A 15,234-nucleotide genomic window follows, 5' to 3' on the forward strand; every position below is an offset into this window, starting at 1 on the left:
TCTATTTCTGTGTAAAATGTAGAATTTTAAGGACTGTCTGGAAAAAAGTGGCCTACAAGAGAACAATCCAAAGGTGACAGAAGCATGGACCACTGTCAGCCATGTGGAAGCATGATATTGGTCAAAGGCTGAAGAACATGTGATGAAGAGGAAAGGGCTTTGATGTATTAATAATATTCAATCATAATCAATTTATATACTATCTACAATTTCCATAGACTTAGATAAGCCTGAAATCCATCAGATTAACATGTCAAAAGCACATACTGTATATTTGTTCCACCTAATCCTCACTGGTAGTTCAGGCTCTTCAGAAGGGATAAATCAGGAGCAAACTAACCACATCAGGTTGCTCAATTACTACCCCAAAACTATTCTTAAGCTAAAAATGGGACATCTTTCACATCAGTCAATCTGTCTACCTGTCATTTTTTTCCACCCTGTCATTGTGCAAGAGGACTGGCTTTTTGGCAAAGTGATAATAAAATTAATAAGGTCCAATTTTTCAAATCAAAAGCTAGAACTCTGCTTTGGGGTTCCGTTTTCTTTCTAGTAGTCTAATGAGGAGGGACAGGCAATTATTATTATTTATTTCACTAATTAGCTGGATAATCATTCATTGTAAAACTCTTTCGTGTTAGAAATATGTTCCTTGTACACTTTGTTTAACAGTTTCCTTTTTATCAGACTGAACCATTGTGCAACATCTTTTATTAGCAGGGCAATAAGGGGCACTTGAAAAAAAAAAAAAAGAAAAGAGGGGAAAAAACAGGGATAATTTTTGATCTGTGAAGATAATGCAACAAGAAGCAACAGTCCATAAAAACATCACCTTTCAGTCTCTGAAGACATAACGCTTTATGATAACCATAAAACATTTTAGTGCAAAATAAATTGCTGTCCTATTCAAATCCTTAAATGTACTACAGTGGATGTCACTGAAGACATACAGCTATTTTTTCCAATACTGAGATATATTTTATCATAATTTGTAGTGTAGGTGACAACCTTGCACACATGATTGCCTTTTCTTGCTTAGTTAGCTTGCCAAGGTCAGAGTCCTTTGGCCTTTTATGAATGTAGAACTATTAGGAAATAAACAGGATAACCAAGTAGCGTAAAAAGAAAAGTTTTTTCCTTGGCTTGTTAGTCATATACCCTTTAAAGATTTCATAGTGTTCTGAGTATGTACTTACTGAAAATGACTTCTTTATAAATGCTTTAACAAATTCTCACTTGTAAAACATAAGGTGATTTTTCTCATTTTCTTTTATTTTTCTCTCTCTCTTTTAAATTCATTTGAGTTTAGTTTTATTTTCTTTTTCCTTTTGTAGCTAACTGATAGCATATTTGTTTTGGAGCTGCTGCAAGGAGAAGAATGAATGGCAATTAATGGAAAATACTGCAGTTACAATCAGCCCAGAAGTCTTGAGCCAGGTAAGCACCTCAATTTCCCCGCAGTTGAACTGTTCAGATGTCATTTCATATTGTGCCACTAGTGAGGTCCATGGAATGGGCATTCTCAAGTAGTTTCTGGAACTTCATATTCACTTTTTGCATCAGCAATGGAGAAGAGGTTTTATTCTAAAGTATTTTTGTGTTCTTTCTGCGGCTGATAATGCCAAAGTAGGACAGCATGGAAAGAGTATAGGGAAATGCTAATAATGGTGACTTATTTGGCAACATCATTTAGGAGATACGCCCCCACGCCATAGAAGTATTTGTCTTGGCTGATTTGTTTAAATTTGATATAAAATATGATAGCTCATTGAATGGAATGAAAAAACAAAGTTGATGAAGTCTATGTGGAACCATAGAAATGTGGTAAGACCTAGTTGGTGACATTTATATAAATTCTATACAAGTGTGAAGGGAAATAAATTTAAAATGCATTTTATATATTTGCCTTTAAAATGCACTGAAGTTTTTGAAATGAAAAATTGGTCACAGTAAAACTTTACCATCTGTCTTGAGTTGTTGGGATGAAACTGTGCCTCAAAGGAAACAAGTGGGGTTTAATGTAATTAAAAATGCAGCCATGAGTGTTCATTTGTATGTTGATTGCTGGTGATACTGTATTTAAAAATGAGGATTTTTCCACTTGGATGTGGAAGACCCTTTATTCCATGGTCAGTGAACGAAGGTTGCTAGCATTCAACATTTTGCCAAAGATCCTTAAAGGTTGGATGTAAAATTGCCTGGTAGTTTGCTTGAGATAAACATTTTCCCAGATAAAGGGTCCAATTTGAAATGATCAGAAATCCATACAGATTTGAGGATTTGGAAGAAGAATGTTTGGGTTTGTAGAACTGTGTGTTTGCATGAGCCAGCTCCTGTGAAATTCTTGGCAGGACAAGAATTTCCATTCTTCCTTTAATTGTAACTTCCAATCAGTCATATTCACTTAAAAATTACTTATAAAAGGTTTTAAATTATTTACTGTGTTACCAATACGGAAAAGCTTGTGCATTTGAAATAAGGGGTGTTAGCCTGTAACTGATGGATAAGAGAGGGTTATGAGCAACCTTTTAGCCTTTTGGACTCTCAACCATATATTACAGCATCTATAATGTATAGATCCCTTATTAAACTATTTAGAAACATGCAATTAATATAACATGATTTTCTTGATCTCTACATCATATGATTGGCAACTCATACTGTGTAAGAAAATAGTTAGCCAGGGAGATGTGGATATTAGGGCTTTTATTCTCGCTTTTTTAATGTTTTCCCAGTTGTTGCTCATTTCTCGTTGGCAGTTTATTTTAAATTTTACAAATAATAAAAGCAGCAGCAATAGCAGTGTTTGGCTTTTGGATTCAACAGACATATAAATTTTAATCTAAATGACAATATTTAGCAACAAAATTGCTTCATTTTAACTTCACTGCATTTCTTAATCTGTGGGAACTATAATTTAAAAATAATGAATGCAACAGGGTGAATATATGGCTTCCATTAATTCCAAATACTGCTTATTTCCAGCACTTTTTAATTATTTGAATATACTTCTCAATATGTTTAACTGGAGTGGAAAAATCATTCAAAACTCAGACCATTTATGATTACCAGTGTATCTGTAACTTTCTATCCAAATTACTGAACTTCAGAGTAACATTTCATTTTGAGTACCTATTTTTCCTGCATATTAGAAAACATTGCAATAGTCAAGAAAAATGTTTTGAAAGATGCAGGTTTCGTAAACAATGAACATCATAGAACACAAATTAATAAATTACAAGTTCTATGTGGAAATAGTGTTAAAGGGCTGACTTAAACCTAAGGACATTAAGTATGGTAACTGAGAATCTGTGCAGCATCTTGCATCCTTCTATTATTTTAAAATGGCACTTTCTCAGAGAAGCAGGGATCCACAGGCTGTGAGGATTTCTTGATCACCCAGAACCATTAGCTTTACTGTCATCTTTGCACATCATATATGCAGGCACAGGTCCTCACATTCTTTAAATTTTCATTACCTGCTTTGTAGATCTGGCACGAAATTTTGTCTTCTCGTAGAACATTATTTTCTTCTGATGGTTGAGACTAAACTCAGGTTAATTCCTTCCTTGGTTTTAACATAATCACTTACAAAATTTCATACTGGAATGGACTGGTAGCAGAAATCATATGTCTCTTTATATCATGAGGCTTATAGATGCTGGACACAGAAAAAGCACATAGCAGAATAAACTTTCCCACTTTTTCCTGATTGTACCCAAACCCTAGTAATAAGTAGCTACATATGACTCAAACATACGTTTTGTTCTGGTGATAGGACTTCATGATGTGGTGTGCATTTTAGAGTACACGATCTGTATCCCATGACTGTATTTTCCCATTTTCCCTGTCTTACAATGACCTGAAACCAAGCATGAAGACTGACAGCTAGAAAAACAGATTAATATATTAATGTTTCCTTTTTTTTGCATTCTTGTGCACTTGCTTATATTCAAATAGACCTGGGTCATGATGAAGAATTAGTTCAGATATTACAATGTGTAGGTTAATAAGCATTTGTGCAAAGAAGCCCTATTTCCCTTGCCTCTTAGAAAGAAAAAATGAAAGGAAAATGTCCAGTTGATTCCCATGGATTCTGGTCAGCAGCTGGGTTTTACAGCATGAACATGGGCTATCTATTCTTAGACTATGATCCTTCAGTAGAAATCAAAATACCAATTAAAGAACTGTTGTGGTATCTATTGGTTTTTCATGAGACCAAAATTAATGAACTTCTTAAGAGACTCAGAGCAACCTGATCCTGACTCTGCAGGGCAGTATGTATCTGTACTGTGTTCAGCCATCAGTTTAGTTAGCTTGCTCACATTTTTGCCTGCCATTGTTGCAGGTTGTGAGAGAAAGCAAGCCTTGGGCCAAACTCTTTGTGCTCACACCTCAGGAAGTTGTGTGATGGGTTTTCTTTGCTGCTATGCCATCTGAGAAAATTTTGTCAGCATGGGAAGGGTAATGAGAGCTGGGAAAAGAGAAGTTACTTTGTGAAGTTGTTTCAAGAGTTATACCCTATAACTGTCAGGTCTTTACTGTTGAATTCCTTCATTGACTCCAAGGTTAGTTTTCATATTTTTCTTCAAGGTGCTGTGTGCTCTGCCTTCTTTTGCATTTGCACATAAACTGTGACTTTTCTCTCTTCATGTCTCTTGAGCTGCCACACCAGCCCTTCTTATCTTTGTGCTGACTTCTTTATACCTGCATTAGTTTTTTGTTCTTGTTGGGTTTTTTCCTCTTGTGTGCCAGATCATTGGTTCCCTCCATTGAAGTCCCTATGATATAGGAATCCTGTTTTGCAAGGGCACTCAGAGTTAATCTTTCACTGGAACTTCACTCCAAGAGAAGTATGTGTTTGTGATTGAGCTTTCAAGTTCCCTGTTAGCTGGTATTTTATTCCAGCACTATGTCATCCTGTGTTTGCAAGTCCATCATTCAGCTCTAAACGTGTGCTAGCTGTTGCTGACATTAGTCAGTAAGAGGCTGAGTGATGACAGTGGATCAAGTACTAAAGTCTTTGCTCAGTTTCCATTCCAGGTACTATGAAAATTTCCCAATTCGGAATTTAAAAAGGCAAATAAGTCACAAAGAAACTGGCGTGCGTATGTAAAGTAACACTTCGCAGTGGGGCTGGCTCACCCAGAGGATGTCTGACCAAAATGACCTCCCAGAGAGAGAGAATAAACACTTTAATCATCTTTCATCTCTAGTAGGCCACAGTTTTTCCTTTTGTGTTCCCCAAGCTCCACGATGGGTAACTGGTATGTAGGATGCATGATGTGGCGCTCTTTTTCTGAGAGCCATCAAGACTTCTAAGGTGATAGGAAGTATGCAGTAGTTCAAATCAATGCATAGCCATGCTCGAAAAGTTCAGCCTGTGTTCAGTCGAAACAGCCAGAAGCCCGAATTATTTACCCAGATTGTCTTAACTGAATACCTAGCAATCACTCCAGCTGAAGATGACGTATGTAAAATTAGAAGCACTGGCATCGTCAGAAGCTTGTGTAGGTATAAGAATTGTTCATTTGTATGAAACCTCCTTACTTGATAAAAGTTAGGGTTGCTAAAAATTGCAGGCCAGTTACTGGGATTTTGCCTTCTATATCTTCAAAGCATTCTAGCCAATTTACAGGCAACTATGTGGTTATTTGCAGGCTCAGTGCCTCAAAGCTGAGGAACTCGATAAATAAGAAATGTGTATAACTGTAAACATAGCACCTCTACTTAATCATTTCATTCCCTTCCACCTGCTTCCAAAGAACAAAGTTTCAGGCAAAAATCCCACATGTCAAGTTTCATCTCTGTTCACATATTTCTGAGTGAATTGCTACTCCCCACTGCCCCTCCCAACAGGAGTTCATAGAAGTGCAGCAAGACCTTATTATTCTGTTTATGATAGGATGGTCTATTCTCATACAATGCAGTCCACAGTAAATCCATCTACAGAATTAATTCTGGGGTTATGAGAAAGAGATGCAAGTAAAAGCTGTAATGATTTACAGTTTGAAGACACAGCTGATATGAAAATAAACATTGAATCAGTTTCTTCTATATGTCTTAGTTCCATTAGAATAATGACAGTAGGTGACATTTTTCACATTTTAATTGGTGTTTTGCTGATTTTATCAGAATTTCTGCTGATCAAAGCAAATTGGCTATTTATTTATTTTGCGGTGATGCTAACTAATCAGTGGAAGTTTAATGTACTGTAATGAATTTTAAATATCCTCCTAGTCATTACAAGTGTGTGAATCTAGACTCGCTTTCTCATAACAGTTTAAATAATTAATTACTTGAGTAGCAGAAAAAGGTAACATTTAATATAATAACATTTTCTTTGAAATATTTCAGTGCATGTTTTATAGTACTATCTCAAACTAGTAAAGGATGATTCCGACCAATGTATCCCCCCACTGCAGGCACACAGCTCACTTAACCCAATCCTGACTGCATTGTTGTAGACCGATGGTAAATACCTTCATTATTAGTTTATTTTAGTAGCTTGCTGAATGATAATTTTTTTTAATATAATTTATACTTCAGTGACTTTGTTTTAATTGGTTTCTTTTATGTTATTTATCCATACAGATATATCATACAGGTTTTTAAAATATTAATGATGCATTTTATGTCATAGTATTGTCTCCAACCAATCATGGCATGCCATGTATTGACCTGATGAGTATAAAAGAACAAGAAAAATTTTTTAAAAAGTAATAGACTAATTGAAATGCTGGTTAACTCCATGATATAATTCTGTACTTATCTTCTTGTTCAGGAAAGAACTTCAGCATTCATTTAAATGTTTAGGAATACAGTGTATGCCCTGAATTAGAGTGTTAGCCTCTGAGGACGTAATCCCAAAATGTAAAGAAGATGGCATCAGTTTACTTTACTTTTAATGCACATCTGTAATCACTCCCTGATACATTTTTAGACCCTATGTTGTATGCTTCCATGCTTTGCTCTGAACTAGAGTTGTTTCAAATATATTGGTAACTGCTTGTGAAATGTGAGATTAATGCCTGGGATTTAACATGTTTGTATTTCTGGATGTTAGTTCAGGCAAGACAAACAAACAAACAAACCCCCTTGTTCTTCTCATTGTGGTAAGTTAGCCCAGTTCTGGACTCAAAATAGGCATGTTTAGGTCCCAGAAGGTGGGTGTTTCTGAAGGGATTTGATGTAATTTTAGCTTTAGTACATTCTTCTAATATGGTAATAATTTTTTTTTCAAGGCACTTTTTCCATGCAATATATAAAATTACAAGAATGAATTCCACAATAGATGATACAGTGTTTATTCTTTAAACTCAGGAGAGATTGTGTTTTGTGCATGTGCAAGGAAAGCAATGTGCAAACAGTCAATAGAAGAAAAGCTATTTTACACTGTAATTACAAGGGGGGGAGCAGTGTGAGGTGTCTTTAAGAGAGAACACAATTTGAGTAATTGTAAAATGAGAGAATTGATAGAAAATTTGTGCTGCTCAAAAAAGTATTTTAGGCACATTATTAAACATTCTTCAAAGCTGTGTAAATCTTGCATCTAAATCACTAGATCAGATCAGGTATAGATCCTGTGTAGAGGGACCAGAGGGGCTTTTTTAATGTCCATTTGTATCAATCTGAGTGTCCAAATAAGAGATTTTAACCTTCCTTGAGAGCATCTAAATGTGAAATGGTGGACTGATTTCAAAGTGCAAAGTGTAAATGCCTAAGTTTCAGCTGAAGTAAGAATTCTCTTAAGGTATTTTATATCTCTTTTTTAAATTTTGGCCTCTTCGAAATATGCAGAGGCAGCTCATGAATTCTGAGGGGATTTTTTTGCAATGATGCTTTAATAAACAGTAACTTTTTAATAAATAATATAAAGTAATAGGTTGGCTATTATGTCAGTGATTAGATTCTGAACTATGCTTGTTAATTCATCTAGCACTATACGTAACTAAAATAAAGACAGTTTAAAATGGAGAGCAAAATGGTTACTGTTAGAGTAACAGAAAGCATCCAAACTCATGCAGAATTCATACCTTCCATTGAAACATTGTCGAGAGTCAACCTAATTCCAGTAAGTTTTAGGTCTAGTTTGAGAAATAAATTTCGTCGGCCTGTAACTATTCTGGATTTGAATGAAATGACACAAATGGGAATTACAACATAAATAGCAAATTAACTTACAGGCAGATGGTTTCACTCTGTCTTTGACCATTCTAAAGATCTTTAGGTGGGCATGGCTGGTCTTTAGAGGAGCCTGGAAAGGGTTATCCATGCACGTGTGGAGAGAGTCCAAACACTGGCTGATGGCAAGCTCTGCAGTGATTTAGCCTGATGGTTGCTCTGATTCTGGTGACCAGCTGATTCCCTTTGTCTTACTCAGCCATTTGCCAAGCTGATAAAATCACTCCCAGAGCTTGAGTTGGACAGCCATTTGGAAATGCCCTGGAATGGCTTAGTTTCGGAAATCACCATGGGTCCAATCTCTGAAAAATAGAGCACCTACACAGTAACTGCACTTGGGCATTCCAAAAGTTATGAATCCCCAGATCATTCATCACTGAAAAGTTTTGGTCTTAATTTAACAAATAAAAACAAAGCATGGAATCTGAATGAGTTTCTTGTCTTTAAGCTAGACAGTCATCCTGACATGCTGCTGAGAAATATATGATTATTATGTGCCAGTTTGTATCTGATGGACGAGTGTCTTTCCTGCAGTTGCCATGATGATGATAGGAAGCCAGTAGAGCTTTTTCCATTAAAAAAAAAAACAAACAAAAAAAACCAGGCAAATAAGCGGAAGATGTCTTGATTACTATTTATGTCCAGAATATGTTCAGTTTTACCTTTGCTACCACAGCAAAATGGATATAATATTCCCAAAATAATACTAATAAAAAGTTTTCTCAAGGGCATTATACAAAAAGACACTTAAAAAGTAAAAGGAAAAACACTGATTTATTCTGGTTTTATTTGTTGTTCCATTGCTTCTTGTAGTGCATTTAACACATGAAAAAGATAGAGCTATGATTTGTGGAATGAGCTGATTTTGTACCAAACGTTTTCCATACTTATCAGTAGCTATACTGGAATCTGTCTGGTCTGTTGGGGTTTGGTAGCTTGAGGAATTAATGAATATTCATTCCTTTTCCCTGGGTACAAAGTAAAATAACTAGTAATTAGTATAATATTTAATACTCCTATTCAAAATAAATAAATCTTTTGTGAAAAAAAATCTAATTATTATAATGTAGCAACTTCTGCATGTGTAACTGAAATTGGATGTGCTGTTTTGAAAATGCTTTTAAGCCCTCATTTACATGTTTCCAGATCAGTTAATTATTCTCCTTGTATGCATAAAACAGAACTCTGGATTGTACTTGCATATATTATTCATTTTGCTATCTATCTTCTAAGTTTAGCTGATTCTAATATTTTAATTTTACATTATTATACCAGTGATATTTGTCTTCTGATACAAAAGTTATTCTTGTCTGCACTTAGTTTTATGCTCATTTTTAAATGAAATTACTTCATGGTCATAAGTGTGACTATTATAACTTGAGACTTGTATTTTGCTTATTGTACTAAATTAGTCACGTCTTGTATTTCTGTGAAAACGCAGTGTCTCAGATGGGGACCTTGGTTTTTGCTAGTGAGGTCATGAGCTGGAGAAAAATGCAACTAATAAAATGAAGGGCAGGAGCCTTGAAACTGGTCAGCAGAGTCAGAGCTTGGGAGTTGCTCTAATAGGGCCTGATCCAAAGCTTGCTGAAATGTAGAGGAGGATTGACGGTCACTTTCAATGAAACCTTTCACGTTTATCTCAATGTTAGTTGCTGAATTCAGTATTTCCCTGATATCCATTAGGTCATCATTGCCTCAGTCACTACATCCAGCTCATTCTTCCTGGCTACAAAGGTACAAATGAGGAGATGTTTGACACCAGTGAGCCCTACTACAGTTATACTATTCCCTCTGGGCACTGATACATACAAACCATCATGGACTTGTTGTATGCTGCTAACACTGTGGCTGCTCTCTGTCCTCCCTGTAGATTATAAAGAGATGAAGCGAGGGAGTCTATTTACTAGTATGCTTGGGATTCCTTATGTGGTAGTCATACAAATATGTAACTTGGAAATCGTTGTTACCATCTGACCTACCAAATTAGTCAGTTCCTATCCCATTTAGTATTGATTTCCTTCTTCAAGAAGGAAATCTTAAAGGCACAGAAGTAGGCTGTCCCTATGTGCCAAAAGATGACTGGCCTGGCTGAACAGAGAGCTTTGGCTGGAAATCAGGAAAAACAGGACAGTTTATTGACCTATGGAAGAAGGGTCAGGCAATTCAGGAGGACTGCAAAGATGTTGTGAGGTTATACAGGGAGAAAATTAGAAGAGCCAAAAGCCTGAGCAGAACTTAATCTGGCTACTGGCATAAAGGATAGTTAAAAATGTTTCTATAAATACATTAGCAACAAAAGGAGGGCTAGGGAGAATCTCCATCCTTTATTGGATGCGGAGGGAAACATAGTGACAAAGGCTGAGGAAAAGGGTGAGGTACTTAATGCCACCTTTGCCTCAGTCTTTAATAGTAAGACCAGTTGTTCTCTGGGTACCCAGCCCCCTGAGATTGAAGACAGGAATGGGGAGCAGAATGAAGCCCCCATAATCCAAGGGGAAATGGTCAGCGACCTGCTACACCACTTAGACACCCACAAGTCTACGGGACCAGATGGAATCCACCCAAGGGTGCTGAGGCAGCTGGAGGAAGTGCTCACCAAGCCACTTTCCATCATTTATCAGCAGTCCTGGCTAACCCAGGAGGTCCCAGTTGACTCGAGGTTAGCGAATGTGATGCTGATCCACACGAAGGGCCGGAAGGAGGATCTGGGGAACTACTGGCCTGTAAGTCTGATCTCGGTGCTGGGGAAGGTTGTGGAGCAGATCATCTTGAGTGCCATCGTGCAGCATATACAGGACAACCGGATGATCAGGCCCAGTCAGCATGGGTTTATGAACGGCAGGTCCTGCTTGACCAGACTGATCTCCTTCTATGAAAATGGATGAGGGAAAGGCTGTGGATGTTGTTTATCTGGACTTTTAGTAAAACCTTTGACAGTTTTCCACAGCTTTCTTCTGGAGAAACTGGCTGCTCAACTGGGGTTGTTTAGCCTGGAGAAAAGGAGGCTGAGGGGAGACCTTATCACTCTCTACAACTACCTGAGAGGAGGTTGCAGTGAGGTTGTTGTCAGTCTTTTCTCCCAAGTAACAAGTGGTAGGACAAGAGGAAATGGCCTCAAGTTGTACCAGGGGGGGTTTAGATTGGATATTAGGAAAAAATATTCTTCACTGAAAGGGTTATTGAGCATTGGAACAGGCTGCCCAGGGAAGTGTTTGAGTCACCATCCCTGGAGGTATTTAAAAGACTGGTCAATGTGGTGCTTAGGGACATAGTTTAGTGGTAGACTTGGCAGCTAACGGTTGGACTTGATGATCTTAAAGGTCTTTTCCAACCAGAACGATTCTACGATGATTTCAGAGATTTAGCCTGCCAGGCAATAATGGAGAAAACTTGCATTCTTGGGAGGAAAGCTAGTTATTTACAGGGAACAGTTAGAGATGGAATATAACCTGCGTTCCTACCCTGTGTGCTCTGGCTGTTGCTGTTGTGGGTGCCTATTGATGTGACAGATGAAAGTTAAGGGTTCTGCCATCTATATCATAAGCTTGATGAAGTAATAAGCAGAAATAGCCTCTTAATAATTTAAATTTTTCCCTGATTTATTTTATGTGTCTCTTGTATCTCAGAAAGAAAACTAAGCAAAAATTACTTCATGTAGGCACTAAGGGTTTTACTGACCCTGTCCTCTTATCTGGATTTTTTTTTTTTATTTTTGGGGGAGATTAGGATTTCCAGTAACCTTTGCATAAGTGGCAGGACTTTGGCTAGAGCTGACAGCCATGGAGTATGAGGAAGGGTGAAGTAGTGCTCCTGTTGAATAGAAGTTCAAGTTTAAGGTTAAGAATGCTATTAAATATATGCAGGGGATTCAGGAAGAACTGTGTAATGCAGAGACTATTAAATGCTAGGGAGGAGGTACAAGGCAAAGACAAGTAAGTAGCTGGTTTAAATGAGATTAAGATACCACAGCATTTTATGGACGCATACAGAAGGAAGGGTTTAAAGGATGCTGACCAAACAGGAAATTCTACAAAAAGACATGGAAGAAAGAGATTTGTCACACCAGATGATCTTTTCCTGTCTCACAAGGCATTACTCTGTTTTCTAAGCTATTTCTGAGAATACAGAAGGAAAATGTGATTGGCAAAGTGTAGATTTTTGATCTGTCTGCATCTGCTTACAGAAAGCTACATTAAAAGCCCATGACCAAGCTTGCAAAGTGAAACACTGAATGCTGACTTTCCTTACCTTTATAGTAGGTAGGGCTAGCTTTATATGTGCATGAGTATTCTGATAGTATTTATTTTTCCACAAGATCCTGGCCGTTTTCAGGGTGCAGAATATATGATGTTTGCATTTTAGTACCTATTTTCCTTATTCAAACATGACACATTTATTTAGTACATGCTTTTCAAACTTTGTTTTGAAGAGTGAATGACTAATTTACCCAGGGAGCTATTCAGTTTTTCAAACATTAATGAAATTGCTTTCACCTTTATGAAGTGAATAAGATTATCCCCATTATAGAGAATACTAGTTGAGGTACAGAGTGTTAAAAAGTAATTTCTAAGTTTGCATATACAATTCAAGATGCAAAGACCTTATTTTTTATCCTCTTTAGCATCAAACACCACATTTGTATTCAGACACAACTCCCATTGATTTTGGGCACAAATGAAGATTTCAGCAAATAAGATTTTGAGATCTCAAATAATGAATCTAGAATAGAAGGATGTGCTATGAGAAAGGATCTCTTCAAAGTTTGATTTAAATTTACTTTGCTAAGGAACTCAGTGGTGGTTGGGGATTGAACCCAGTTTTCCAAAGTAAATTCAGATTCATTAATCAATAACTGTTCATTTAATTTTTTCCCAATACTCTTTTTTAATATTTTCCAACTTCAGCAAGAAATGAAGTTGCAACTTCTATAGCTACTCTCAAAGCACAACCCAGACATTTTTAAGGAAGAGAAATACATATAGTTTAAAAAAAACAAAAAGCAAATGCATATACATATGAGAAATTAAATAGGTTCTGTATGGGCGGTCCTTATCCCACTGCTAAACAACCTCTGAAGGCTTGGTTTTGTAAGCTTGAAAGATTTCACCATCACCATTTTTTGTATGTCATGTCTTTCTGATATGTCATGTCATATCATCTCTTTTTTCCCTACTTTTTCTCTAGTGGTATCCTGAGATAACAGAAATTCTTTAAGCCTACTTCAACCATGGTCAATCTGTAATCTGCTTGTCATGTTTATATGCATCATACAGGACGCTGCTAACAACATTAGCACTGTAGCTGATGGCAGTAGTAAATTGTCTCTCTCTGCGGCAGGTGAGTGAGAGGCACTGCTGCCGAAGTAGTGTAATGCAGGGAAGTGGTCATGTTGGAGGAATCTCTGATTCCTTGCAAGGGCTGTGAAATCATGGGAACCCTAGCAGTTTCTTTTGCCCGCGTCCTGTGAATTGCAGCCTCCTTTCTGACCTCTCCAGGCTGTTCCTGTCCCATCTCACCACCTCCTCACCTCCTTTTTACCCCAGTTTAATTCTCTCTGTCTATCCTATCCCAAGACTTCTCCCTCATCTTTCTCCTACAAGATGAACTCCATTCATATACGTACTGGTCAAGTGGGTTAACTGCACATTCACAGCATGATTGCATTTGCTTTAGCTCTCCTGTGGAATTTTCTCCAATGTTGATCTTCCTTTTTGACTTCCATGTTTTTATGGTCAACAAAATATTTAACAAAGTCGGCATTGATAGATAGCACCCTTAGAAACAGTCGGTACAGGCCACTCCTCTCAGAGCCATGTGTTAGGCTTTGCCAGATGCTGGCAGATCTTACCGTCTTTTGCTCTTGGCTCATGTTTTCAAGTCTGTCACATCAACTGTCATGACTTTGTTTTTAAATGAAATAGTAAATTGAAAAGAACAAGGAGCTAGCGTGAAGGATGTGCCAGCCTGCTGTTTTTCATGTGCTGGCCTGGAGTCCTGCCTGCGTGCAAGGAGCTAAAGAACTGCGAGAGGGAAAGAGGGGCTTATTCATAACAGTAAATTTGAAAAACCCTTTTTCTTTCTTTTCAGTGCTGAGATGACAGGATGCCAGTTCTCTTGTGGATAGTTTGAAACTCTTTTAGTTGTATTGCACTGTAGATTTTGCTCCAGATGCTGTGAACTTTGCTATCAGTAGATTATAACTAAACTAAAGGTAATGATGCTTTAGATATTCCTTGAAAACTAAGGATTTTTGGACACTATTGTCAGAACAAACTGGTCTTTTATTCTTATTTAGGATCTGTAAGTAGGTGTTTCCTGATGATTTGCTTCTGTTTCACTTTGATCTTTCTTAATAATTAATTTAAAAAATCTGCATTAAAGTATATTAGTGTAATAAGCATAAAGACTTTAAAAACTAACACAGGCCCTTGGGGCAGGAAGATGCCTTATCAGTTTTGTAAACCTTTGTGCATATTTACAATGCTACAGAAAGAATTATCAATGGTAATACTATAAATTGTTTCCTAATAAATTTATATGGAAAGGTTGTGTTAGGCTGAAGAGAGAGGAGCAACAAAGATGAACAGGCTTAGAAGGTGATGTTATAAAACCGTTCTACAAAGTACTTTATTGAGTGGAAAGTAAGAGAATTTACTGTGCTGCTTCTAGGTGGGATAGAACTATAGTTAGTGACAAATAAATTGTGACTTTTTACATTTAAAACATCCTATTGTCCTTCAGCTCAACTCTGTCTCCGCCTGTGCTGTTTCGAGATATAGTGGTAAATTAAAAAGGAGTAATTCAGCTGTGCTTGTGCTCATTATCTCTAAGAATTGAATAAACGTTGTATTGCTGAAGTCAGAAGTAGATAGATTCATTTTATTCCTCTTGTGCCATAGCCTTCACTATAGCACCAGGTCATTGTGCTTCTCATGACTTAGCCAGTCATTTGTTAGCAGTTCCCAAAAAATCAGAGACTTGTATTCAAACCTTCTTCACCAGCTGACCTGGTTCACCTCTTCTCCCACCCCTTTCTGACTGAAATGA

The 15,234-nt window shown here is 37.1% G+C and overlaps 1 long non-coding RNA gene across 1 annotated transcript in view; it reads left to right on the plus strand.

Moving 5' to 3' along the window:
• The window catches only part of LOC142603514 (uncharacterized), a 129,249-nt gene that overhangs the window by 37,163 nt on the left and 76,852 nt on the right, over window positions 1-15,234 (plus strand). The window contains exon 2 of the long non-coding RNA XR_012837461.1: window positions 1,335-1,437. This is a non-coding gene — a long non-coding RNA (uncharacterized LOC142603514). The remainder of the gene's footprint in view (window positions 1-1,334; window positions 1,438-15,234) is intronic.

This window comes from Balearica regulorum, chromosome 12 (assembly GCF_011004875.1).
Source record: "Balearica regulorum gibbericeps isolate bBalReg1 chromosome 12, bBalReg1.pri, whole genome shotgun sequence".
Lineage (NCBI taxonomy): Eukaryota > Metazoa > Chordata > Aves > Gruiformes > Gruidae > Balearica > Balearica regulorum.